The 26,693-nt window shown below is 37.4% G+C and overlaps 1 protein-coding gene across 4 annotated transcripts in view; it reads right to left on the bottom strand.

Annotated features, from left to right (window-relative positions):
• Positions 1-26,693, bottom strand: part of LOC117195387 (teneurin-2-like) — a 739,625-nt gene that overhangs the window by 448,241 nt on the left and 264,691 nt on the right. For 3 of the 4 annotated variants that reach the window (XR_007476209.1, XM_033432125.2, XM_033432120.2), the window contains exon 3: positions 20,990-21,039. The exons of the other annotated variant lie outside the window; for it this stretch is intronic. The gene's annotated coding sequence lies outside the window, so the exon portion shown is untranslated. The remainder of the gene's footprint in view (positions 1-20,989; positions 21,040-26,693) is intronic. 4 annotated transcript variants of the gene reach the window in all.

Below are 26,693 nucleotides of genomic sequence, written 5' to 3' on the forward strand. Positions count from 1 at the left end.
AACCCATAACAATTAAGAAAATGGTAATAGGAACATACATATCGATAATTACCTTAAATGTGAATGGATTAAATGCTCCAGCCAGACTATACAGGCTCGCGGAATGAATACTACAAAAAGACCCATGTGTTTGCTGTCTACATGTGACCCACTTCAGACCTAGGGTCACATACAGACTGAAACTGAGGGGATGGAAAAGATATTCCACGCAAATGGAAATCAAAAGAAAGCTGGAGTAGCAATACTCATATCAGTTAGAAAAGACTTTAAAATAAATGTTACAAGAGACAAGGAAGGACACTACATAATGGTCAAGGGATAAATCCAAGAAGAAGATATAACAATTTTAAATATATATTAACCCAACATAGGAGCACCTCAACATATAAGGCAAATGCTAACAGCTATAAAAGAGGAAAATGATGGTAACACAATAATAGTGGGGGACTTTAACACCTCAGTTACACCCATGGACAGATCATCCAGACAGAAAATTAATAAGGAAACACAAGCTTTAAATGACACAATAAACCAGATAGATTTAATTGATATTTATAGGACATTCCATCCAAGAAACAGCAGATTACACTTTCTTCTCAAGTGCACCCGGAACATTCTCCAGGATGAATCACATCTTGGTTCACAAATCAAGCCTCAGTAAGTTTAAGAAAACTGAAATTGTATCAAGCATCTTTTCTGACCACAACACTATGAGATTAGAAATCAATTACAGGGAAAAAAAACATTGAAACACAAACTCATGGAGGCTAAAAAATACGTTACTAAATATCCAAGAGGTCACTGAAGAAATCGAACAGGAAATAAAAAAATACTTAGAGACAAATGACAAGGAAAATATGACAATCCAAAACCTATGGGATGCAGCAAAAGCAGTTCTAAGAGGGAACTTTATAGCTATACAAGCCTACCTCAAGAAACAAGGAAAATCTCCAGTAAACAATTTAACCTTACACATAAAGGAACTAGAGAAAGAAGAACAAACAAAACCCAAAGTTAGCAGAAGGAAAGAAATCATAAAGATCAGAGCAGAAATAAATGAAATAGAAACAAAGAAAACAAGAGCAAAGATCAATAAAACTAAAAGCTGCTTCTTTGAGAAGATAAACAAAATTGATACACCATTAGCCAGAGTCATCAAGAAAAAGAGGGAGAGGACTCAAATCAATAAAATTAGAAATGAAAGAGGAGAAGTTACAACGGACACCACAGAAATACAAAGCATCCTAAAAGACTACTACAAGCAACTCTATGCCAATAAAATGGACAACCTGGAAGAAATGGACAAATTCTTAGAAAGGTATAACCTTCCAGGAGTAAACCAGGGAAAAACAGAAAATATGAATAGACCAATCACAAGTAATGAAATTGAAACTGTGACTAAAAATCTTCCAACAAATGAAAGTCCAGGACCAGATGCCTTCACAGGCGAATTCTATCAAACATTTAGAGAAGAGCTAACACCCAACCTTCTCAAACTCTTCCAAGAAACTGAAGAGGAAGGAACACTCCCAAACTCATTCTATGAGGCCACCCTGATACCAAAACCTGACAAAGGTACTGCAGAAAAAGAAAACTACAGACCAATATCACTGATGAATATAGATGCAAAAATCCCCAACAAAACACTAGCAAACAGAATCCAACAACACATTGAAAGGATCATACACCATGATCAAGTGGGATTTATCTCAGGGACACAAGGATTCTCCAATATATGCAAATCAATCAATGTGATACACCATATTAACAAACTGAAGAAGAAAAAACATATGATCAACTCCAGAGATGTAGAAAAAGCTTTTGACAAAATTCAACACCCATTTATGATAAAAACTCTCCAGAAAGTGGGCATAGAGGGAAACTACCTGAACATAATAAAGGCCATATATGACAAACCCACAGCAAACATCATTCTCAATGGTGAAAAACTGAAAGCATTTCCTCCAAGATCAGGAACAAGACAAGGATGTCCAGTCTCACCACTATTATTCAACATAGTTTTGGAAGTCCTAGTCATGGCAATCAGAGAAGAAAAAGAAATAAAAGGAATACAAATTGGAAAAGAAGAAGTAAAACTGTCACTGTTTGCAGATGACATGATACCATACATAGAGAATCCTAAAGATGCCACCAGAAAACTACTAGAGCTAATCAATGAATTTGGTAAAGTTGCAGGATACAAAATTAATGCACAGAAATCTCTTGCATTCCTATACACTAATGATGAAAAATCTGAAAGAGAAATTAAGGAAACACTCCCATTTACCATGGCAACAAAAAGAATAACATATCTATGAATAAACCTACCTAGGGAGACAAAAGATCTGTATGTAGAAAACAATAAGACACTGATGAAAGAAATTAAAGGTGATACCAACAGATGGAGAGAGATACCATGTTCTTGGACTGGAATAATTAATATTGTGAAAATGACTATAGTACCCAAAGCAATCTACAGATTCAATGCAATCCCTATCAAATTACCAATGGCATTTTTTTACAGAACTAGAACAAAAAATCTTAAAATTTGTATGGAGACACAAAAGACCCCAAATAGCCAAAGCCGTCTTCAGGAAAAAAAAACGGAGCTAGACCAATCAGACTCCCTGACTTCAGACTATACTACAAAGCTACAGTAATCAAGACAATATGGTACTGGCACAAAAATAGAAATATAGATAAATGGCATAAGATAGAAAGCCCAGAGATAAACCCACGCACCTATGGTTAACTAATATATGACAAAGGAGGAAAGGATATACAATGGAGAAAAGACAGTCCCTTCAATAAGTGGTGCTGGGTAACCTGAACAATTACATGTAAAAGAATAAAATTAGAACACTCCCTAACACCATACACAAAAATAAACTCAAAATGGATTAGAGACCTAAATGTAATACCAGACAGTATAAAACTCTTAGAGGGAAACATAGGAAGAACACTCTTTGAAATAAATCACAGCAAGATCGTTTTTTGATCCACCTCCTAGGGTAATGAAAATGAAAACAAAAATAGACAAATGGGACCTACTGAAACTTGAAAGCTTTTGCACAGCAAAGGAAACAATAAACAAGACGAAAAGACAGCCCTCAGAATGGGAAAAAAATATTTGCAAACAAATCAACGGACAAAGGTTTAATCTCCAAAGTATATCAACAGCTCATGCAGCTCAATATCCAAAAAACAAACAACCCAATCCAAAAATGGGCAGAAGACCTAAATAGACATTTCTCCAAAGAAGACATACAGATGGCCAAGAAGCACATGAAAAGCTGCTCAACATCACTAATTATTAGAGAAATGCAAATCAAAACTACCATGAGGTATCACCTCACACCAGTTAAAATGGGCATCATCAGAAAATCTACAAACAACAAATGCTGGAGAGGGTGTGGAGAAAAGGGAACCCTCTTGCACTGTTGATAGGAATGTAAATTGATACAGCCACTATGAAGAACAGTATGGAGTTTCCTTAAAAAACTAAAAATAGAATTACCATATGACGCAGCAATCCCACTACTGGGCATATACCCAGAGAAAAGCATAATTCAAAAGGACACATGCACCCCAATGTTCACTGCAGCACTATTTACAATAGCCAGGACATGGAAGCAACCTAAATGCCCATCGACAGATGAATGGATAAAGAAGATGTGGTACGTATATACAATGGACTGTTACTCAGCTATACAAAGGAACACAATTGGGTCATTTGTAGGGATGTGGATGGATCTAGAGACTGTCATACAGAGCGAAGTAAGTCAGAAAGAGAAAAACAAATATCGTATATTAACGCATATATGTGGAACCTAGAGAAGTGGTACAGATGAACCGGTTTGCAGGGCGGAAACAGAGACACAGATATAGAGAACAAACATATGGACACCAAGGGGGGAAAGTGGTGGGGTGGGGGTGGTGGTGTGGTGAATTGGGCGATTGGGATTGACATGTATACACTGATGTGTAGAAAATGGATCACTAATAAGAACCTGCTGTATAAAAACAATTAATTAATTAAAGAAAAATTCCTAAGTAACTTTTCCATTTTCTGGATCATTTAGGATGATTTGAAGGTGTTCCCTCCAGAATACTTGCTGTGAATGATTTTTAAAGCACACATGTACTTAATTACTAATTTTCCTGTAAATACCAGACTACAAGGAAGAATCAGACTTAGGGAAGTTAAAGACTTCTCCATAGCCAAAGACTGTTCATAGGCTTGATCCTTACACTTGTCTTTGATCTTTTCAGAGTGAAGAATCTCACTCATCATTTGCAGAGGCAGTGTATTAAATAGTTCTTCTTACTGCTTCTTCAGTGTATTTTCCACAGCATTACAATAAACTACTGCTCAAATAATTGACAGAGAATATTACTAAATCCTGAAAGTGTCTTTGAAACAAGCAAAAATGATTAAATTAAGTCCAGGGCAGTTTTAATATTTAATAATACCAGCATTCACCTGGCTAGAGCTTCTTGGGCTATAATAGATGTCTCCCTTTCATCAGCTACTTTTACCAGGCCCTGTGGAATCTGCCTTAGAAATGATGTTGAAATCTTTTCCTCCCTCACATCTAGCCCTCCAAGCTTGCTTGGACCCTTGTTATCCGTACCCTCGTACACTGCAATGGCCTATAATTAGAGTCCTGCTTCCCCAAATCATCCACCATTTTGATGCTATTAATTATTGTTGTAATAGTCAAATCTGATTTTTAACTTTTTTACTTAAAAACCTCTAATCACTTCCCATTGCAAAGTCAAAGGCCAAATTCTATATGGGACAAACATATATGCATACTTCCACTCTTAGATTCTGCCACTTCCCACTATGTGCTAATTCTTATGCTCACAGGCTACTTGAAAAAGAGCTCGTTATATGCTCTCTCATTTCTGTGTCCCCTTGGTTTGCGACATTCATACCTAGAAAGGTTCAATTTCTTTTAAATTCACCTAGAATGCTACCTTTCCTGTGTTTTTACTGTCTCTTGGAAGACTTAACCTTCCTTTCTGTTCCAAATCTTCTACAGAAGCATTTTATAATGTGGTCTTGGAATTACTTGAGCATCTGTTTCATCCACTGAATGGTGAGCTCTCTCATAAGGTGAAGAACTATGTTTGACTATTTTTTAATGTGTATATTTTTCACTTGATAAAGGGTCCATCATAGAGGAAGATTTTTTAAAATATTTCTTTCACTTTAAAAAGGGTCTGGAAAACATTCAGTAGGTATTCCTGAATATCTGTCTGCTTTTGAGTTAAGTTTTTTAATACATACAGATCCAAGTTAGATTCTATTATTTAAAATATATAATACTCTTATCAATGTCCCTAGCATTTAGTAAAGGTAAAGAGAATTTGGTTAACATTATATTCATTGTTGTTACTATCTATTCGAGGAAATATCTCAAACTGAAGAAAAAAAAAATCCAGATAACGTGAGATACAAAGAAGCTGCAAAGATCAATATCTTTGATCTCCATGAACAAAATGTTTTTCTACACTTCAATGTATTTTTAACTCGATAAACATTTATCAAGTCCAATTAAACCAAAAAAAATGGGATTAGCTAAAGTGTGCTATATATAAATACACAGGTCATTATCCCTGAAATTCAAATATTTCCATTTAAAACATAAATGAAGTTAAGAAATAAAGCAAATGAAAAATAAAAGATTTAGTTTAAATGGTACATTTCTATACGGTACAGGTAGTATCTTTCTATTGATTAGAATATCTGATTCGGTATCACTAACCATGTAGCTGAAGCGCTTGTAAACAAAGAGAACACACTACTTACCATTTACAGTAGGGAAGTTAATAGGACAGTATCTCTTTCTGCACTTGGGTCTTCTCATTTTATGCCACACAGTGATAAATAGATTTGCTTATTAGTGATTATTCCCTTTATAAGAAATCATATTTATCTAGAAAAATTCTACTGCCTATGGACAATCCAAGTTTTGTTGTTTACTTATTTTTTGGAGAGTTATCTTGGGCAATTTTTTATTTAAAAAATTTAGTTAAAATTGACAAATATTTAAGAGATATAGTTGTATTTGTTCTTTTTTTTTTTTAACATTGGAATTTACTGTCCAATATGGTAACCACTAGCCACATGTGGCTTTTGAAATATCCCAAATTTAAGTGTGCTCTAAGATCTTAAAGACTTAGTACAAAAATTAACATTAACAGGTCATATATGAAATAGATCATGTAATCATGTGTGTAAAAATATATGTATATACATATATACATGTTTAAATATATACATACATATGTGTATACATATATGATCACATGCTGAAATAATACTTTGTATTTATTGGGTTAAATAAAATAGCAAAATTAATCCCATTGTTTTCTTTTTTAATGTGGCCATTAGACAGTTTTAAGTTGCATATGTGGATCACCTTATATTTCTCTTGGACAGCACTAGATTAGACACTTTGTTCCTAGAATGAGTCATACCTTTGTTTTCCTTTTTACTGTGTTAAATATTATTGAAAGAGAATTACAGGATTAGTTGCTCTAGTAACCAAATTTTAGAGATGAGGAAATGGAGGTTCAGAGATACACTTGCCTAGGGTCCTAAGGCTAACCAGAGAGCAGAACAGCAGAACTGGAACACAGATTTCTAGACTTGCAATCCTGAGCCAAGTTATTGGCAAAGTAGCAGATAACAATGACAAGCTGTTGGAAGAACAAACGGAGAGATAGTGTTTCCATGCTGTGTTGCATTCATCTAAGAGATTCTGACATGAATCCTCCTTGTGGGCAGTAGGGAAAAAGGCAAAGCAACTGTGTTCAATAGTAATAGTGACAAAGTTAGCTTCATAAAAAACCTAATAAATTCCAATATGGGGTCCTTAAGCAGTAAGAGATATGATTGATGAAATGAACCTGCTAAAATATTGCCGACCACCCCTATAGTTTGGTGACTTTGTTTACAAAGTAGGAAGAATGAGACTGCGTCAATGAATGAAAAATAAAACCCACATTTCTTGGGAAGGAGGCATCCGTCTTTTTCTATTTGTAAATGCTGACGAGCAGAGTTTAAGGAGGGCTAATGTCACCCATTCATCTTAATTAAAGAGTTAATTGCTCGTGTATCCTGATTTAGTTAGCTGAGCCTGGTAGCGTGGGAAGCCTTTCCCTCTATGTATTTTATTGACCAATGTAATGACATCATCAGTAAGTCTCAGGATTTATTCATGCTTCAGTCTATCCTTATAATGTTAATAGCCTTGTACATGATAAAACTTTCAAGAGGAAAGGAGCCCTTGTGCCTGGCACAGAATACAAAAAGGACAATGGCTGCTAAATGCCTGGCTTCAGCCGTCACTGAAGCATTCCCGCAAGTCTAGAGTCACAAAAATAGTAAAAAGTCATTTTAATTGCTAGTTTTCATAAAATGTTTGCATGTGGAATCATGTAGCAGGTTTTTACAGTTGCACATTAAATATCTGAAAGTTAGCAGTTTCTATGCTACCTAACCATAGGCAGGCAAGGGTGGAGTAAGGTCCTGCTGTTAGCAGGGTTAAGACAATTGCTTTGGAGTGAGAACTGTTAAAGAGTATCTTTAAAACACACATACTCACACACATTCAAAAAATAATCGAGACCAAATAATGACCCATAACTTGGATGAAGGGATTCCTAAAAACAAGGTTTTTCAACCTGGAAAACAGAATTTGTCCTCAAAATTCTCTACCATTTCTAATCATATAAATAACATGTTTAGATCAACTAAAAGGCTACAGTGGATACATGACTAATTTTAGACTCATACCCTGTGCTAATACATGTGAAAAAATGGAAAAAGAGGCAAAAATCAAAGAACAGCAGGGAAAAAGTACTATCTTGAGGGCATACAGAAGCAAAAACACAGAAATGATGTTCAGAGTTAATGGGCCTTTTTGTGACTCTTTTCACACAGAGCTATAAGCAGTCCTAGTTAAAGTTAATTAAAGTTAGTGCCTTGCTTCTACAACTGAAACTGGTTCAAGAATCATACCCTGTTTCTGAGCTGCTGATTACATATTAAATGTCAAATTATGGCCAAGGTAAAACTGTGGTTATATTAAGAAAAATGAATAACTACACAAGGTTAGAAGGCAGAAGTTTTAAACCTGTGTGTGTAATGTCTGTGTGTATAGGTATACAGCATTAGTTATAACTATATAATATAATAATAACATACAGTATAATATACATAGTATAGTTCTTTCTTACAGGCTGACACATCCCAATAGCCTTAGATTGATTATGTAATTAATCTGCTCCTCAGTTTTCACATCTATAAAATGGTGACAATTACGGTATTTCTCCCACAGAGTTATTGCGAGGGTGAAATGAGTTAATGTCTATAACACTTAGAACACTGCCTGATGTGTGTTAAGCACCATAAAGGTGTGAACCCATAATTATTCTTATGAGTAAGTCTGTCCTTTTAAGATCATGATTCATTAGAGTCTCCTTAATGTACAGTTTGACTTTGAGCTTTAGAAAATTCATTTCTCCATTCTGTCTCAAAGTTTTAATTGTTTTTTATATGTAAGAAAAACTAATTTTGTTGCAATTATATACAGCAGCATCTATGTACAGAGAGGCAACACTGGGTTGCAGTTAAGATTCAAGGCTCTGAAGGGAAGCAAACCTGGGCTCATACCCACTTTCTACCTCTTTGTAGCTCTGTGACCTTGAGAAACAGGCCTAACATATCTAAGCTTTGGGTTTCTTTTTTATTAAATGAGGATAAACGTAAGATACTCCTACAGTACTGTGAAGTACTGTGAAGATTACAGAATGCAATGGTTGTAAAATCATAAAATCATATCTCACACATAATAATGATAACATTTCTATTTCTTCTCCTTTTAATTATGAGAACAATGGTGATATGTAAGAGAAAAAAATCAAAAAAGACATACTGTTGAATATTAATAGTTGTTGTCCCTGGAAGTCAGATAATGAGTCATTTTCCCCTTGGTTTTCCACATTGCTCTTTTTCCCACAGTGAGCATGGTGGAGGTAAGTGACGAGTGTGTGCTGGAAACCAAGTGGTACAGTTCAGAGGAAGGAGACCCTATTTCCAGTTGTGGGTGATTAACTCAAAGTTACTAGACATATAGGGATTCTCTAGGTGGAAATGGAGGGGAGTTATTTCAGATAAAGGGGATTGGGCCAAGTTTCCAACATGGAAGCACAGTCTGTAATAGGGAAAAATGAACAACTCTAATGTGATGTTCCTGAGGATCTGTGGAAGGACAAAAGATGAGGTTGAACAATTGGGTAAGAGATTAAAGAACTTGAAACTTATTCTGTAGTTAGTAAATGGCCACTTAAGTGCGTGAGAAAGGGGACACTGGAGTCCCAAATTAAGCAGTGCTTAGATTTGAAAGCAACGTGTAGGGCAAAAATCAGAGATAGGCGAAATTTGGCATGAAGATCATTTAAATCTCTCATAACCTATAGCATGGAGGAGATGCATCTCATATGATGGTTATGTATACAACCCAAACAAAATTTTTAGAACTACAGAGCTAGACTAAGGAAGGAACAAAAGAAAGTCTATGGGTAGGTATTTGCAGGCTTCCAAAATATTTCATCTTTAAGAGAAGTATTTAATGAATCCCTAGTAGTGAAAAGAAGTGGGAATCATGTTGTGTTTCTGAGTCCCCACTGATTTTAGGCCATTCTATACTAATATTAAACAGCTCTAATTTTTTCTTTTTTGTGGTATGTGGGCCTCTCACTGTTGTGGCCTCTCCCGCTGTGGAGCACACGCTCCGGATACGCAGGCTCAGCGGCCATGGCTCACGGGCCCAGCCGCTCCGCGGCATGTGGGATCCTCCCGGACCAGGGCACGAACCCGTGTCCCCCGCATCAGCAAGCGGACTCCCAACCACTGCGCCACCAGGGAAACCCAGCTCTAATTTTTATACATGTTAATAGATTTGTGAAGTGCTTTATCTGAAAGCACTTACCAGTTTTACTGGTACCAAAGTAAGTGGGATATAAAATGCACATGTAAGACTGTCAGTTAAGGATCTAAAGTAGAAATCAAAAGGATTAGAAAACAAAGTCGCAGAGACTGATTGAATGATAGAATCAAGGATGCCTTAAAGGACTTAGTAAGATATGAGACCACTGGCACACATGATAAAATATAGTTAGGGGACTGTTTTAGGTGAGTGGCCAGAAAGGATGGAGATGTTCTGACTTGTTGACATTGAGGTGAGAAGATATATCAAGTATCAGTCATCCAGCAGAACAACAATGCTCAAGAAGGACATTAGGATGGATGATAAAGGTTTTGAACATAGATGGAGTTGACTGGGAAGACAATACTTTCACAGTCAGAATTTAGTTCTCTATTCATAAAACCTGACTTACGAGAATGGGATTCTTATTTGTGTCATACTCTTAACTCCTCTAATTTTAACTAAAATTAATGAGGCGACCATCTGCAGAGGGATTCTATAAGGACTAAGGAGTTGGGTCTTATCTTTAGCATTAACAACTCCATGAGGTTAGATTCATTAGATTTCTTATACCAGTTCTTAAGGCGACTTAATAAAGGGTGTATTCAGACTTCCCTTTAATTATGACTTTCACTACTTTGTCATGATATAATCCAGAAATAGTTAAACAGTTTTAAGCTTTTTCCCTTAAGGCAAAATCAGCTTTATACTTACAGCTATCAAAACATCTTTAGGTTGTTATGTATTTTTTTTTTCCTACTAGGACGAGTATATGTTCAAATTATAATTATAAAATAATGAACACTTAATAGGAAGAAGACAGATGTTCTCCAACTGAAGTGATGGGAGAAAGGTCATGGCTACTTCTGGAAATGATTTCAAATTTAAAAAAGACTAGAAATGTTGACATTTTATACAAAAGAATAACAATGGCTACAAGTTACTGAGCACCTTACAATATGTTAGTCCCTGAATTAAAATGTTTATACATGGTATCACATTTAGTCTTCCAACTTTTCACAGAGCAGATACATATTACCCCGATTTTAAGAAAAAAGAGAAATTTGAGGTGAGAAATATAATTCGCCCAAAGGCCACACCCTTGGAAAAGTTGAAACCAGGATTCAAATTCATATCTGTTTAACTCTGAAGCCCAACTCTGTCCACCACACCCAATTTTATCAACACTGTTCACTCAAGTTAAATATCCACTGCAAAATGTCTTTTGCTTGTAGTTGTTATACTATTTATCAAAACTTTAAATAACTCCAAGTGAAGTAATAACCCTGAAAAATATTTGTTGTAGACGGCCAAAACCACTTGAATAACAGTAAGTTTTCGTAAAGCTGAGTCTTATTTTGAGATATAGTTTCTTTTTGATAGAAGTATTTTTTTAATAAATGAAACTCTGGACAAGTGTAGTATAAGAATGGAACCTCTTCCAATACTATCTATTTACTAATAAACATGTGCAGAGAGCGGAACAGAGCAGAGGACTTATAATTCTTTGACTGTATCTGGTAGCAAAGACTTCTGATATTGTCATGTAAAAAACTGAAGAATAAAACCTCGCAAAAAGCTGAAGTAGGAGAACAGGACAAACTGAAAGATAGGTAGAGAACGGGCCATCAAGAACCTTAACAGCACAGAACCACGGACACAAGAAAGAAAATAAAAATGGCTGAGAGAAAATGTTCAGGAGACTTCAGAGCAAAAAATAAAGACGTTAATCTCATGATAAACATAACACTTTGAAGGAGGAAAAGCCGGCACAATCTCATTCCACCGAATTGAAATGATTCAGTCAGGATAAATAAATTTTTTAAAGATTCAAAAGAAAAGGGACCAGAGGAATAAAGTTAAAGACAATCCAATACAAAAATAAATGGCAGGGCTTCCCTGGTGGTGCAGTGGTTGAGAGTCCGCCTGCCGATGAAGGGGACGCGGGTTCGTGCCCCGGTCCGGGAAGATCCCACATGCCGCGGAGCCCCTGGGCCCGTGAGCCATGGCCGCTGAGCCTGCGCGTCCGGAGCCTATGCTCCACAACGGGAGAGGCCACAACAGTGAGAGGCCCGCGAACCCAAAAAAAAAAATAAATAAATAAATGACAAAGCAGGCAGAGAAATTTTGTATTGACAAGAGAGACTGATTCTCCACATCAGAATGACAGAACCTGGGGAAAGAGAGAGGTTCCTTATTTCCAAATAAGAGTGATGGGGGGGGGCAATTAAGAAAAAAATTAAATAAAAATCAAGTCAGGCTTCCCTGGTGGCGCAGTGGTTGAGAGTCCACCTGCCAATGCAGGGGACACAGGTTCGTGCCCCGGTCCGGGAAGATCCCACGTGCCACGAAGCGGCTTGGCCCGTGAGCCATGACCGCTGAGCCTGCATGTCCGGAGCCTGTGCTCCGCAACAGGAGAGGCCACAACAGTGAGAGGCCTGCGTACCACAAAAAAAAAAAAAAAAAAAAAAAAAAAAAAGTGAAAAGTGAAAAATATTAGAATCCAGAGCAATTCTGTGGCACTAGGGGAAAATGCTATCACAATTAGGATTTAAGTTGAGCAGAAATGCATAAAGAGGTACTGCTACATTGTCCAAAATACTGAACTTTACAATCAATAAATACAGGTGTTTAGTTCATTCATATATACTGGTATTGAAAGCAATCAATAACTCGTAAAAACCTTTGCAAAAGCATAGAGATATTGTCATTAGGATCACAACTAGTTTTGCAAAACTTAGTTCACAGTGGTGGTGTGAGAACTTGGACTTGCATTTAGCAGACTAGAAGCCAACTCTCAAGGCTGCTTTGAGAGGGAGTCGAGCTGGGCCAGGTGATTTAGCTCCAGTTTTCCTTTCTACTAAGCAGGTAAAAGCCATCAGCCCTGCTGACATCACCATGTACTAAAAAGAATGCAAGGCTTCTTCCAAATGGCTGTACCTACTTATTGCTTTGGAAAGGCAGTCTGGTAAAATAGGAAAAGTGTGGGCTGGGAATGAGACAAATCTGGATCAGAATCCAGATGCCGGTGCCCATCATTTGTGTGACCTACCAGAACTAATTAACACCCCTGACCCTCAGTTTCTTCATCTACAAAGTGAGAAGAGTAATGTATATTTCATAAAAATGGTGTGAGGATTAAATGAGCAAATGCTCCGTCACATTCTATGTTTTGATCAAAAAGGATCCTTTTTTCCTTAACATCAAATATTATTATTACCATCACCATTCTTACTCTGTTCCTAAATCTGATATGTTGATAACTTTCTTCTTTTAAACGGTTGTGCAATTCTTTTAAATGGTTGCCCCATTTCTTCATATGTAGCATTCACTCCTGTTTCTCTAGTTCTCAAAAAAAAAAAAATTCTGTAAGTGCCCCAATACCTTTTAAATAAATTATTTTTGCTGTCATTGTTGCTTAAAATAACCAGAGACTTTCTCCTGATGCCAACTAAAAACCTGGACCTACACAAAAAATAAGAAACACAATGGCTCAGAGGTCAGATAAACTAGGCTTTTTCCAATCTCACCTCTGTTGTACACATCCATTCATTCATATACAGATAATTTAAATGTATCAACTATCAACTAGTATCTACTGGGCCCTCACTAACCCCCATGGAGATTTCATCCAGTCTTATGGCTTTTTGATACAATTTTTATAGTAATGACACCATATATATATATATATATATATATATATATATATATATATACCGCAAGCTCCAACTCTGCCTTGGACTCCAAATGACTTGGATATCCAATCACCAGACTAATCAGTATCTCAGGAAGGATGTTTTACAGACATCTCCAATTTAGCATGCCCCAAACCCAGCTCCAAATCTTTTCCCCAGAACTTGCAATAGACCAACTCACTGTTAAAAGGTACCTCCATCTTTCTAGTTGTTCAGGCCAAAATCCCTGAGGTCATCTTTGACTGGCCTTTGTCATTCACACCTCCTATCTATGCTGTCAGATTTATCTCTAAAATATATCCAGAATCACACTACTCACCACCTTCACTACCACCCACCCTCAGCTTAAGCCATATGTGATTATGCTTCCCTGCATTATTTTAAGACATTCCAAATATTCTCCCCGCTTCCATTCTTGACCTCTTTCAGTCTGTTCTCAACGTGGCCATCTGTGATCATCTGATGAAAGGTAAGTCAGGCCACACCACACCCTTTGTTCAAACTTCCCATTGGCTTCACATTTCACTCACAGTAAATTGTCTACAACGGCCCAGAAGTTTTCACCCTCCTCTTCCATGACCTGTCTGATCCAACATCGTACTGTTCTCGGTCTCATTCACTCCTTTCCAGCCACTCTGGCCTCCTTGCTATATTCAAGACACGTCAGGTCCATTTCCACCTCATACCTACGCACTGGCTCTTCCCTCTGCCTATAACGCTCTTCCTTTCATCTGTCCTCATGGCTTCCTGCTTCGTCTCCTCAGGTCTTGGTTCAAACGTCACTTTCTCCACAAAAAGTCCCTGATCACTCCCTCCCTAGCCCCTTGTCCTGCTTTATAATTTTCCACAGTGCATTTTCTCCACTTAACATTTTATATATTTTACATAAGGTTTATGCCTACCGTTTGCCTCCCTGCACTAGAATGTCAGCTCTTGGAGGACAGGGAGTGCTGTTTGTTTTGGTTCATTATTTCTTTAGGCCTGGCATATATTGGACATTTCATAAATACTTGTTGAATACATTTAGTGAATGTATCAGACTCTAGAGTACAATAATAAGATAAAGTCCCAGTCCTCAAGGAGCTTAAATTCGAGGTCTGGGTGAGGGGGAGACAGTAAACAGGGATACTTGTATCCAACTTGGAAGGGGAAAAAGAGGCTTCTTAGAAGTAAACGTGCCTTTCCCCTACGGTCTCTACCTGGGCTGCAGTGTCCCCGCCAAGCTTTGGACACGTGCAGAGGGGCCAGCTGTGGACTTTGGGCAGATGCAGCCCCAGGATGACTTGAAAGTAGGGTATCCTTGGCCCTCCTGAAGAAAGGAAATGAGTGGCAGGTGGACAGTCTGTGTATGGAATTATCATATGCCTTTACCTGAGTGAGAAACCTTCCTCCACTGGGACCTCAGATGTCTGACAGCCCTTTGTGACACCAAGATAAGTAATGGTTGAAAGAAACTATTGTCAATGAAACTTTGCATTGAAATTTTGGATTATATCTCAAATTTTAATCAGCAAAACAAAACCCCAGAGGAATAAATTCTGCAGGCCCCAAAGGAACACAAATGGTGGCTCAGTGCCTAGGAATCCATACAAAGGAAAACAACCTGGATCCCACTGAGGATATTACATTTAGTCATCATGTCTCCTTAGGCTTCTCTTAGCTGGGACAGCTAGGCTTTCCTTGTTTTTGATGACCTCAAGTTTTGAAACAGTGGTGGAGGGACTTCCCTGGTGGCGCAGTGGTTAAGAATCTGCCTGCCAATGCAGGGGACATGGGTTCCAGCCCTGGTCTGGGAAGATCTGACATGCTGTAGAGCAACTAAGCTCATGTGCCAAAACTACTGAGCCTGCACTCTAGAGCCCGCGAGCCACAACTACTGAGCCTGCGTGCCACAACTACTGAAGTCCGCATGCCTAGAGCCTGTGCTCTGCAACAGGAGAAGCCACTGCAATGAGAAGCCCACGCACTACACCAAAGAGTAGCCCCCACTCGCCGCAACTAGAGAAAGCCCGCATGCAGCAACAAAGACCCAACTCAGCCAAAAATAAATAAATTAATTAATTTTAAAAAAGAAAGAAGTAAATGCATTGGCAAGTCACTTAAACACTCTGAATTTTACTTTCCTCATCTGGAAACTAGAGATAATCAATTTATCCCTAAGGATGAGAATTAAATAAGATTGGGAATGTAACATCCCGGCCAGAAGAACTGGTACCTCAAAGACATGCAAAATGTGTTCAGCTCCATTGCTACCCTCCCTAAGGATTTTATACTTTCATCTAGTTCTATCTCTGCAGTTTTCTACCTCTCAGTCTTTATGTTAAATATTGAAGGTAGTAAATGGCAGAACTCTACTGGCTACTATAGGTCCAAGTAAACAATCACATTTTACAGAATCTGTTCAAATATCACTGGTTGTATAATTGTCCTAATCATCTGATTACTGAAAATTAACCAGAATTAATAAACTGGTCAAGTAGTTAGCAATTTAGTTGCCTCGAAGATGTTATTAAAAGGATGTTAGCAGGACTGTCTCACTACTCTAAAACTCTACACTGCAGTGGGCCCTAAAAAGCCCCTTCTGGGGAGCTCTTAGTGGAGGCCACTGGCCATCTGCCTTCTGAAATTATTATTAGCTTTGCACTCAGATGATATCAAAATCCAGGGAGTCCAGCTGAGCTGTGGTTACTGCTGATACTAGGACTATTAACTTGGATATTCTTTTTCCTCTATCCTATATATCTCCTCATAAAAGATTAGAGCTAAGACATCAGTGCCTCCTGATGCAATGAGTGTTTACATACCTACACACACACACACACACACACACACATTTAGCAAAGAGAACACAAACGTGCTACATCAACTACTGTAACTGGATAATTGTATATAGTTAAATAAATATATAAATATGTGATAATGCTTATATCAAGTAAGTTATTTTGCGCTAGCTTATGTATGTACAAATGTAAATTTAAGTGTTCTCTATTGGCTGTTTATGATAAAAGCACTTATGTATACCTTCAGTCATTCTATGAATATATGCTTAGAAATTTTCATGACAAAAGGCTTAACAATACATTAAATTAATTTCACTTCGATTTTCAAAAGATTTATCGAGTGCGTTTATGAATGTCCAATGAACTGGGAAAACAAGGAAGAATAGGAACTATCTCTACTCAAGGAGGTTTATCAACTAGGACACCATAGACTAAAATTCACACCAGGTAAGATAAAAAAAACTTAAGAAATATGCATGACTATGAAGAATAAGAAATGAAAATACAGGCAAAACTTAGTGAGGCATATTTTCAACATACTGATGTAATTTAATTAGGGAAAAATTCCACTTATACGTATTCATGTATACCTTTAAATGCCATATGGACTAAAGCATATTAAGACCCTCAAATTTAGTTTTTAGACGTTCCAGAATCAAGTATAGCACTGTAATGTTTGAATCAAATATAGGACCCTTTGAAACTGAAGAAAGAAAGAAAAATAGAACCCTGAGCCCTCCTTGAGCTGAAACAGATGGTATCTACTCAAAAGGTAGGAAAAATTTGTTTTCTCTTCACATGGTTGACATGTGACAAAAATGCTGAATGAAATCCTACAAAATAATTATCATTCAAGACCTCATTTTACTTCTAGAGGTATAGACTGCTCTGTTAATGCTTCATTTTAAGATCAGTGAGGCTGGTTTCCAGGAATTTTCCTTCTTTCACAATAGCCAAACTGATATTAAGGGTCAGAGTCTTGCAAAAAGTATTAATGTAGAAAAGAAAATCCATTAAGGTGAGGAAACTAACAAAACAGAATCTTATGCTTGGGGACAAGAATAATTTATTTGTGGATGTGGGACAATGAGTTATTTGGTCTTTCTTCGCAAATGAGATAACTGTCATATCCCATCATATCCCACTACCAAGAATTATATATAACAGCATTTGGTGAAATATGAAATTCTAAAAATACACTGAAAGGCTGGAGTCATCTTAATGGTTTATTATGATAGGTGTTCCTGGGTTTGAAATATCTTCTTTCAGAGAAGACAAATGGGGGCGACATTATTTTAGAAAGTCCACATCTTTTAAAAAGATGGATTAAAAGCTCTTTGAGACAGCTGTGCTGTTTTATTAGGAGAACAACATTTTCTTCCTAAATAGTCCCTGAGGGCAATTGCATGGAATAACCAGGGGACACTTTGGGCTCCATTCAAAACTGAAGCTCAAGGAAATGCTGCAGAGGAGAAGATGGCAGGATAATCACTTTTCCTGCAAATGTAAACGTGTGAATAAGGACAGTGAAGGAAATCAGACTTAAATCAGAGTAACAATCTCATAGTTTCAGTTGCAAAAGACGTTATCTTTTCTGTAGCACTGCTTCACTGTGGTTAACATCTGGGCTTTGAAGTCAAAGAAAACTAAATTTGAGCACCTTCTCTGTTTTGCAGTCACCTGGGACCTTGATCAAGTTCATCAAACTCCTCACCTCTGTATCATTCTCTGTGAAATGGGGACAGTATTTTGTACCTCTCCTGGTGGTTATGAGGATTAAATGAGATAACGCAAGTAATGGCCTTATCAAAGTGACTTTGCTTTGCAGAGGTGAACAAACCTGCTACTTTGGAATTGTATAGCTTAGTAGGTAAGCCCATGGGCTCTGACCTTAGATCCTCAAGATCTGCTCTTTAAAAAAAAAAAAAAAAAAAAAAAAAAGATCTGCTCTCTTACTCCCTGTGTAACTATGAAAGATTGATTCAATCTCTGAACTCTAGTGACGCATCTAAAAAGTAGAGGTGATGTAAGTATCCACCCCTAAAGTTGTGAAGGTTAATCACAAAATGCAAAGTGCTTAACACAGTGCCTGACATAATTATAACAAGAGCTAACAGGTACAGGTATAAATATAACCTTAAATAACAATACAATTAATATACACATAATACAAAATTCAGAACTTCTGAGTTTTTTTTTTTCTATTTTAAGGGTCTTTTGGTTTTGTTCCATGTCTATTTTCATATCTCTGAAGTGCCTCAGGAGAAAAATCCTAAATATATAACAGATACACAAGGGCACTGTGGAACATGGGCACTGCACCTGTCATCATGTCACTCATAATCACTTTTCCCTGCTCAAATGCGCACACCTGGGGAAGGTTGAAAACTCAGTCTCCTACATTACCCCCATTACAGTTGGGTAGGGAACATCTGGCCAATTAATTTTCATGTGTTCCGGGAGGGTGGATCACCAATTATAACTTTCAAAGGTTCTTATTTTCATTACCTTCCTATCGTTAGCACACGCTAGACTCGGGTAGCTGCTTGCTATGAGAGCTCACACAGCTAACATTCTAGAGGATGATACACAGAGAGGACCACAGATCATACAAGGCAGAACCATAACTGCATATGCTGTTCTCTTCAGACTTTTCTCCTACAAATACACAAAGTGCCTATATGTAAGCCAAGTTAGCCAAGTTATGAAACTAAATACTCTGCCAAAGATAGTAATGCATTTCCTTTTGGACTAACCATGAGGTCAGGCAAAAGTCTTCCAAACATCCTCACTTATTCTGTTTTCTAATAAAGAAAAGGAAATATAGTCTTCAGGATAAGTGTGATGAATCCCCCAAATTTATCCTGAAGAGGGTGGTTCATTCTTAAATAATAAACTATATCTTCCTATCGCAAACAATTATTTTCTACTGTAATAATACTCAATAAAAATCATTTTGGGTCCATCTTTGAAGCAGAAATTTAGGGGTAGGAGATGTTTATGTAGCCGGCTTTTCTTCTAGGACCCTGTGGTCTATGTAACTACCATTTGTCCAATAAATACAAGTCTCTTACAGTTCTATGGTGAACTCAACAGGGTTCAGGCTATTGTTTAAGGCTTTTTAAAGAATAAATATCAAATAATCTGAAAAGGCATCTTAAAGGGTAAAAGCGCAGCCATTTTTTTCTGGTTGCTAGCTGCGGAGAATCAAAGGAGAATTTTCTTCCTCTGGACGGCAGACTTCCACTCAGACTAATGGAGAATATGCATTTTAGCAATATCTGATGTGGCACAGAATTTCAAGATGCCAGTTCAACACCTATAATCATCCTGAAGCAAGTAGGGCGTATTGGTGCTGGAATACTGGAAGAAAATTTGGTAATCACAATTTTGGTAATCATATATGACAATGGATGTCTACAGATGCATGTATAGGTTATACGTTATGTGCATATGTGTTTATACACATATATCAAGTTTTAGGGGAGGTCAAAAGTTGTATCAGCATCTAGAATTTTGTACTTGTTGAACACTTTGTCCCTCACCAGAGATGATATTGGTTGAATGGAAGCATCTCACTTCCCTTGTCAATGGGGGAGGGGGCGGATTTTAATCATGCTTCGCCAATCAGATACCAATCAGACCCTCCATTAGTTTCTTACCTAGATTTCAGAGCTTCTGTAGTCCCCATCCTTCTATGAGGCTTGACTATTCAGCCATTCATTTGATTCTGTCATAGCCAATATGCTTTAAATTTATTCTTCTGTTTTTCTACTTATATTAGTCAGTATTGGCCTCTGTTGCATGCAACTAATGGTTTCTGAATGATGATGTATACACCCTCCCATGCTTCCTGCAACTTCCCACTTTGCAAAACTGAACACAGGATATGTGTTCTCTCCCACCACCATAAAAAGCAAGACTACCCTGGATTTCACTTTTAAAACAGTCTCACATTCACTTACATTAATAAACTACTCTTTTGAGACCAATGAAACTGACCTACCTATGTGTTTTATTTTCCACTCCTACCTACTAAAAACTTTTTTAAAAAAATTAACTTTATTGATTGTGAAACACTAATCTTTTCTCAGCACTTGGACAGAACCTGACTCTATGCAAATAGGCTAGTTCCTCTATTTGGACATCAGTAGCAATATTTTTCCAAGTTTTAAATCATCCACATAACATGTTAAATTATAGTGCCTCTCTTTCTTCTCTGACAGATTCCAACCTTTTGAGTCTCTGCCTTCTTTCTTTGCTACAATAAATTGATCCTTTAAAACATCCAGGTGCAAATGAATTAATGGTCTTCTATTGTGAGTGAGAGTGATGGAAGCCCTCCCCCCTCCTCCTCCACATTGAGGTCCCTTCCCCTTCTGAGAAACCCACATATCAATTAAACTCACCTGCTAATTAAAAGCTTGTTTGGAAAAATCCTTGCTAGTTAGATGCAAAAGAAAAATGTAAAGGTGTCTAAAAATAGAGGCTTTGAATGTCAATTACTTACTTCCTCCTCAGTTCCTGGTTCCTCGGGTTGAATTGAACGCTGGTGAAGAGCTGGGAGAGGGAAAAAAGAAAGAAAAAAGAGGGTTTTTCACCTATATTTCCCCGAGAGTATATCATTGGTTTAGTAACTTCAGCTCTTTGACAGCAATATCAAGATACACAGTTTTTATTCATGAGACGAAAATACCATCTCTCACTCCTTCTCATACAGCCACACAGATTTCCTGTACAAAGGAGTAGAAACCATAGTTCTCACATGTTGACTGTCAACAGTCAAGCCAGAGCCTTTGTGAGCTGGAATATCAAATGAATAAAAGTGAACGTGGAAAGGATGCTAGGTTTTCTTCCTTAATGACACCAGCTGCTAGATCTTCAACCACCACTCCTCCTTCCTATCTGCTTTTTCTTGAGAAATGGGTCCTAAGGGCAGATTTATATGAACACTAGATTGTCTTCTCTTTCTTGTCTACCCCAGACTTAAAAGCTATATTGCTCTGAAGTAACACGCTAAGTACCAAACTATACAAAATAAAATTATAAAAATAGAACTCAGGAGACAGGGAAAGTCACAGGTATGAACAAAGACCTTTTAAATGTACCAGACAATGAGAACAAATTAAATTATTATCTGCCTCAGAAAATGACAGCTAATTGATCCATTTACTCATTCACTCAGTACATTTTTGTTAAAGGTCCACTCTTTGGTAGTCACTGAGTTAGGAGGTGGCGTTAGAATTGTAATTACAATCTAGTCCCAGCCCTTGGGGAGTTTACAGTCTAGAAAAGAAACTTAGAGTAATGGAAATTACAATAGCACGTGACAAAGCTGGTAATAGGACAAACACAGGCAGCTAACCCAGATATGGAAGGTTAAACAAAGGCTTTTAGGAATGGCTACAGTTAAGCTAAAGACAAAAGGTTGAAGATAAAGTACATAGGGAGAATAAGAAGAGAGAAAAAGACATTGCAATGCTGTTGAATGGGCACCATGAAAGAGACCATGACACTTTTTGGGGAACTGTCCATACTTCTTTGGACCGGGAGCACAGAGAGTGAAGGAAAAACCCAGAGAAAGACCAAAATATGATGGTATTTTAAACTGCCTTTTGCAATAATCATAAATTAGTGAGTTTTTAAAATAATAGTGTAAGTAGATGGAAATAGGAAAGGACAAAGATTCTCCATTTCAGGATTTCCTTTATGATGTGCAAAACCAAAACAGGGCATATTTAGGTGGCTATGAAAATACTGTTTACAAAAAATTGGGGGATTTAACTGATTTCACATAATTGAAGCCCAAAACAGATATATTCCATAGAGATTTAAATTCACAGGATTAAGGTAGACTGCATGTCACAGAATGAAGATAATATATTGACTAATATAGCAAAGCCCTGTAAAAACATAAACCCTTCATGGAAAAAAAAATGATTTTCTAATATGTTTATATTCAAAAATAGAACATGGTTTTGAAAAAAGACAAGATACCCACACACAATGGAATACTGCATATCAATGAGATGAAAGCTAATTTTCAATTCAGTTAAGAATTACTGAGCACCTACTATGTGTCAAGCATTTTAATAGGCTCTAGGGCAATCACAGTTGATGAATAATGCAGTCAGGTCCTGAAGCTGAAAAACTAACAGGGAAGCTAGATTATTAAAAAGAACCCTCAGCAAGTGCTCAGTGTTATAATATGTTCCCTCTATTCTATTACCTAGAATATAAGGCAAGTAACATTTCGTATTCACAGCTGTATCACTGGTGCCTAAAATAGTGCCCAGCACAGTGATTAAGTTAAACATGTAACGTGCATCTTGATGAGTGGTCTCTGGATCTGAGGGCTTAAACTCCAGCTTCAATGTAACACTAAGGCTCAAGGCCTTCAATTTTTTCCATATCTTGTTGTTGTCTGAGGCCAGAAGAAACTGTCCTAGCTGTGAAATCCAAAGTTCTTAGATTAAATCCTACGGCCCCAAATTAATCCTCCAAGTTGCAAATCACCTTGGTTTATAATTGCAATGGTTTATAATTGCAATGAAAATAAAATTACAACTTCATACCAAGGTCTATTGTCCCGTGATGGTATCTTCACCTTCATGTCAGCATTCCTCTGACATTTTCTACACTCTAGACACATGGACTTTCTATTCATCACGTACATCACACATTTTCATTTTATGGCTTTTGCCCTTTTCTCTCCATCTGGAATGCTCTTCTCCAAGAACTTTGCATGGTTCACTCTTATCATAAAGGTCTCAGATAGAATGTCACATCTTCAATGAGGCCTTCTCTGACCATCCTTTTAAAATGGCCACACTCAACCATCAGTATTATTCTATCACGTCATCCTGCTTTATATTCTTCATAGCAATTCTTATTATTTGACATTTTCCTCTTGCTTGTGTTTCTTTCCAACCACTACAACTAGACTGTTAGCTCCATAAAGGAAATGATATTCTTTATCATTAAAGGGTGCCTTGCATATAGCAAGTACTTAATAAATATTTGTTTACTGCATAAATGAATAACTTATCCAATGATAAGCAGACCTTCATTTAAGTTGAGAGAAACTATGGATATTGTTATCTCTAACAAAAAATTCAGGGCAGTAGCCATAATATTACAACTAACCCATTTTTTAGTGGTGTAGAACTACATTATAAGTGTAAAGTTGGGATCCATTCTTTAAAGGTATTTAAAAAGAATCTATAATGGACTTGGAGGGCATTATGCTAAGTGAAATAACTCAGACAAATTACTGTATGATATCACATATGTGGAATATAAAAAATATAACAAACTAGAGAATAAAACAAGAAGCAGACTCATAGATAGATATAGAGAACAAACCAGTGGTTACCACTGGGAAGAGGGAAGGGGGGAGAGGCAAGATAGGTGTAGGTAAAAAAAAAAAAGGGTTATCATGGGATTATATGAAATCATGTACGTGAAACTTTTGAAAACTGTAAAGCACTATAGAATTTAAAGAATCTTCCATTCAATTAAAGATATTAAAATAAAAACTATTTTAAAGTAAAAAAAAAAATCCATGAACATTTTGCCCACTCCCTCTCCCCTCCCCTCATAAAAAAGGACTTTTTTTTTTTAACATCTTCATTGAGTATAATTGCTTTACAATGTTGTGTTAGTTTCTGCTGTATCACAAAAGTGAATCAGCATATATATACATATAACCCCATTCCCCCTCCCTCTTTTTTTATTTTATTTTTGTTTTGCATTACGTGGGCCTCTCACTGTTGTGGCCTCTCCCGTTGTGGAGCACAGGCTCCGGATGCGCAGGCTCAGCGGCCATAGCTCACGGGCCCAGCCGCTCCAGCGGCATGTGGGATCTTCCCAGACCGGGGCACAAACCCGTGTCCCCTGCATCGGCAAGCGGACTCTCAACCACTGCGCCACCAGGGAAGCCCTCCCCTCCCTCTTACATCTCCCTCCCACCATCCCTATCCCACCCCTCTAGGTATGGGGCTGACCTCCCTGTGCGATGCAGCTGCTTCCCACTAGCTATCTATTTTACATTTGGTAGTGTATATATGTCCATGCCACTCTCTCACTTCATCCCAGCCTACTACCCTTCCACCTCCCGGTGTCCTCAAGTCCATTCTCTATGTCTGTGTCTTTATTCCTGTCCTGCCCCTAGGTTTTTCAGAACTTTTTTTTTAGATTCCATATATATGTGTTAGCATATGGAATTTGATTTTCCCTCATTTACTTCACTCTGTATGACAGTCTCTAGGTCCATCCACCTCACTACAAATAACAATTTCATTTCTTTTTATGGCTGAAAGATATTCCATTGTATATATGTGCCACATCTTCTTTATCCATTCATCTGTCGATGGACACTTAGGTTGCTTCCATGTCCTGGCTATTGTAAATAGAACGGTAATGAGCATTGTGGTACATGACACTTTTTGAACTATGGTTTTCTCAGGGTATATACCCAGTAGTGGGATTGCTGGGTTGTATATATAGTAGTTCCATTTTCAGTTTTTTAAGGAACCTCCATACTGTTCTCCAGAGTATCTGTATCAATTTACATTCCCACCAACAGTGCAAGAGGGTTCCCTTTTCTCCACACCCTCTCCAGCATTTATTGTTTCTGGATTTTTTTTTTTTTTTTTTTTTTTTTGCGGTACACAGGCCTCTCACTGTTGTGGCCTCTCCCGTTGCAGAGCACAGGCTCCAGACGCGCAGGCTCAGCAGCCATGGCTCACGGGCCTAGCCGCTCCATGGCATGTGGGATCTTCCTGGACCGGGGCATGAACCCGTATCCCCTGCATTGGCAGGCGGACTCTCAACCACTGCGCCACCAGGGAAGCCCTTGTTTCTAGATCTTTTGATGATGGCCATTCTTACCGGTGTGAAGTGATACCTCATTGTAGTTTTGATTTGCATTTCTCTAATGATTAATGATGTTGAGCATCCTTTCATATGTTTGTTGGCAATTTGTATATCTTCTTTGGAGAAATGTCTATTTAGGTCTTCTGCCCATTTTTGGATTGGGTTGTTTGTTTTTTTGACATTGAGCTGCATGAGCTACTTGTAAATTTTGGAGATTAATCCTTTTCCAGTTGCTTCGTTTGCAAATATTTTCTCCCATTCTGAGGGTTGTCTTTTCGTCTTGTTCATGGTTTCCTTTGCTGTGCAAAAGCTTTTACGTTTCATTAGACCCCATGTGTTTACTTTTGATTTTATTTCCATTACTCTAGGAGGTGGGTTAAAAAGATCTTGCTGTGATTTATGTCAAAGAGTGTTGTTCCTATGATTTTCTCTAAGAATTTTATAGTGTCTGGCCTTACATTTAGGTCTTTAATGCATTTTGAATTTATTTTTGTGTATGGTGTTAGGGAGTGTTCTAATTTCATTCTTTTACATGTAGCTGTCCAGCTTTTAAGCACCACTTATTGAAGAGGCTGTCTTTTCTCCACTGTATATTCTTGCCTCCTTTATCAAAGATAAGGTGACCATATGTGCGTGGGTTTATCCCTGGGCTTTCTATTCTGTTCCATTCATCTATATGTCTGTTTTTGTGCCAGTACCATACTGCCTTGATTACTGTAGCTCTGTAGTATAGTCTGAAGCCAGGGAGCCTGATTCCTCCAGCTCCATTTTTCTTTCACAAGGTTGCTTTAGCTATTCGAGGTCTTTTGTGTTTCCATACAAATTGTGAAATCTTTTTTCTAGTTCTGTAAAAAATGCCATTGCTACTTTGATAGGGATTGCATTGAATCTGTAGATTGTCTTGGGTAGTATAGTCATTTTCACAATGTTGATTCTTCCAATCCAAGAACATGGTATATTTCTCTGTCTATCTGTATCATCCTTAATTTCTTTCAACAGTGTCTTACAGTTTTCTGCATACAGGTTTTTTGTCTCCTTAGGTAGGTTTATTCCTAGGTATTTTATTCTTTTTGTTGCAATGATAAATGGGAGTGTTTCCTTAACTTCTCTTTCAGATTATTCATCATTAATGTATAGGAATGCAAGAGATTTCTCTGCATTAATTTTGTATGTTGCTACTTTACCAAATTCATTGATTAGCTCTAGTAGTTTTCTGGTAGCATCTTTAGGATTCTCTATGTATAGTATCATCTGCAAACAGTGACAGCTGTGCTTCTTCTTTTCTGATTTGGATTCTTTTTCTTTCTTTTTCTTCTCTGATTGCTGTGGCTAAAACT

The sequence above is a fragment of the Orcinus orca genome, chromosome 3, assembly GCF_937001465.1.
Source record: "Orcinus orca chromosome 3, mOrcOrc1.1, whole genome shotgun sequence".
Classification (NCBI taxonomy): domain Eukaryota; kingdom Metazoa; phylum Chordata; class Mammalia; order Artiodactyla; family Delphinidae; genus Orcinus; species Orcinus orca.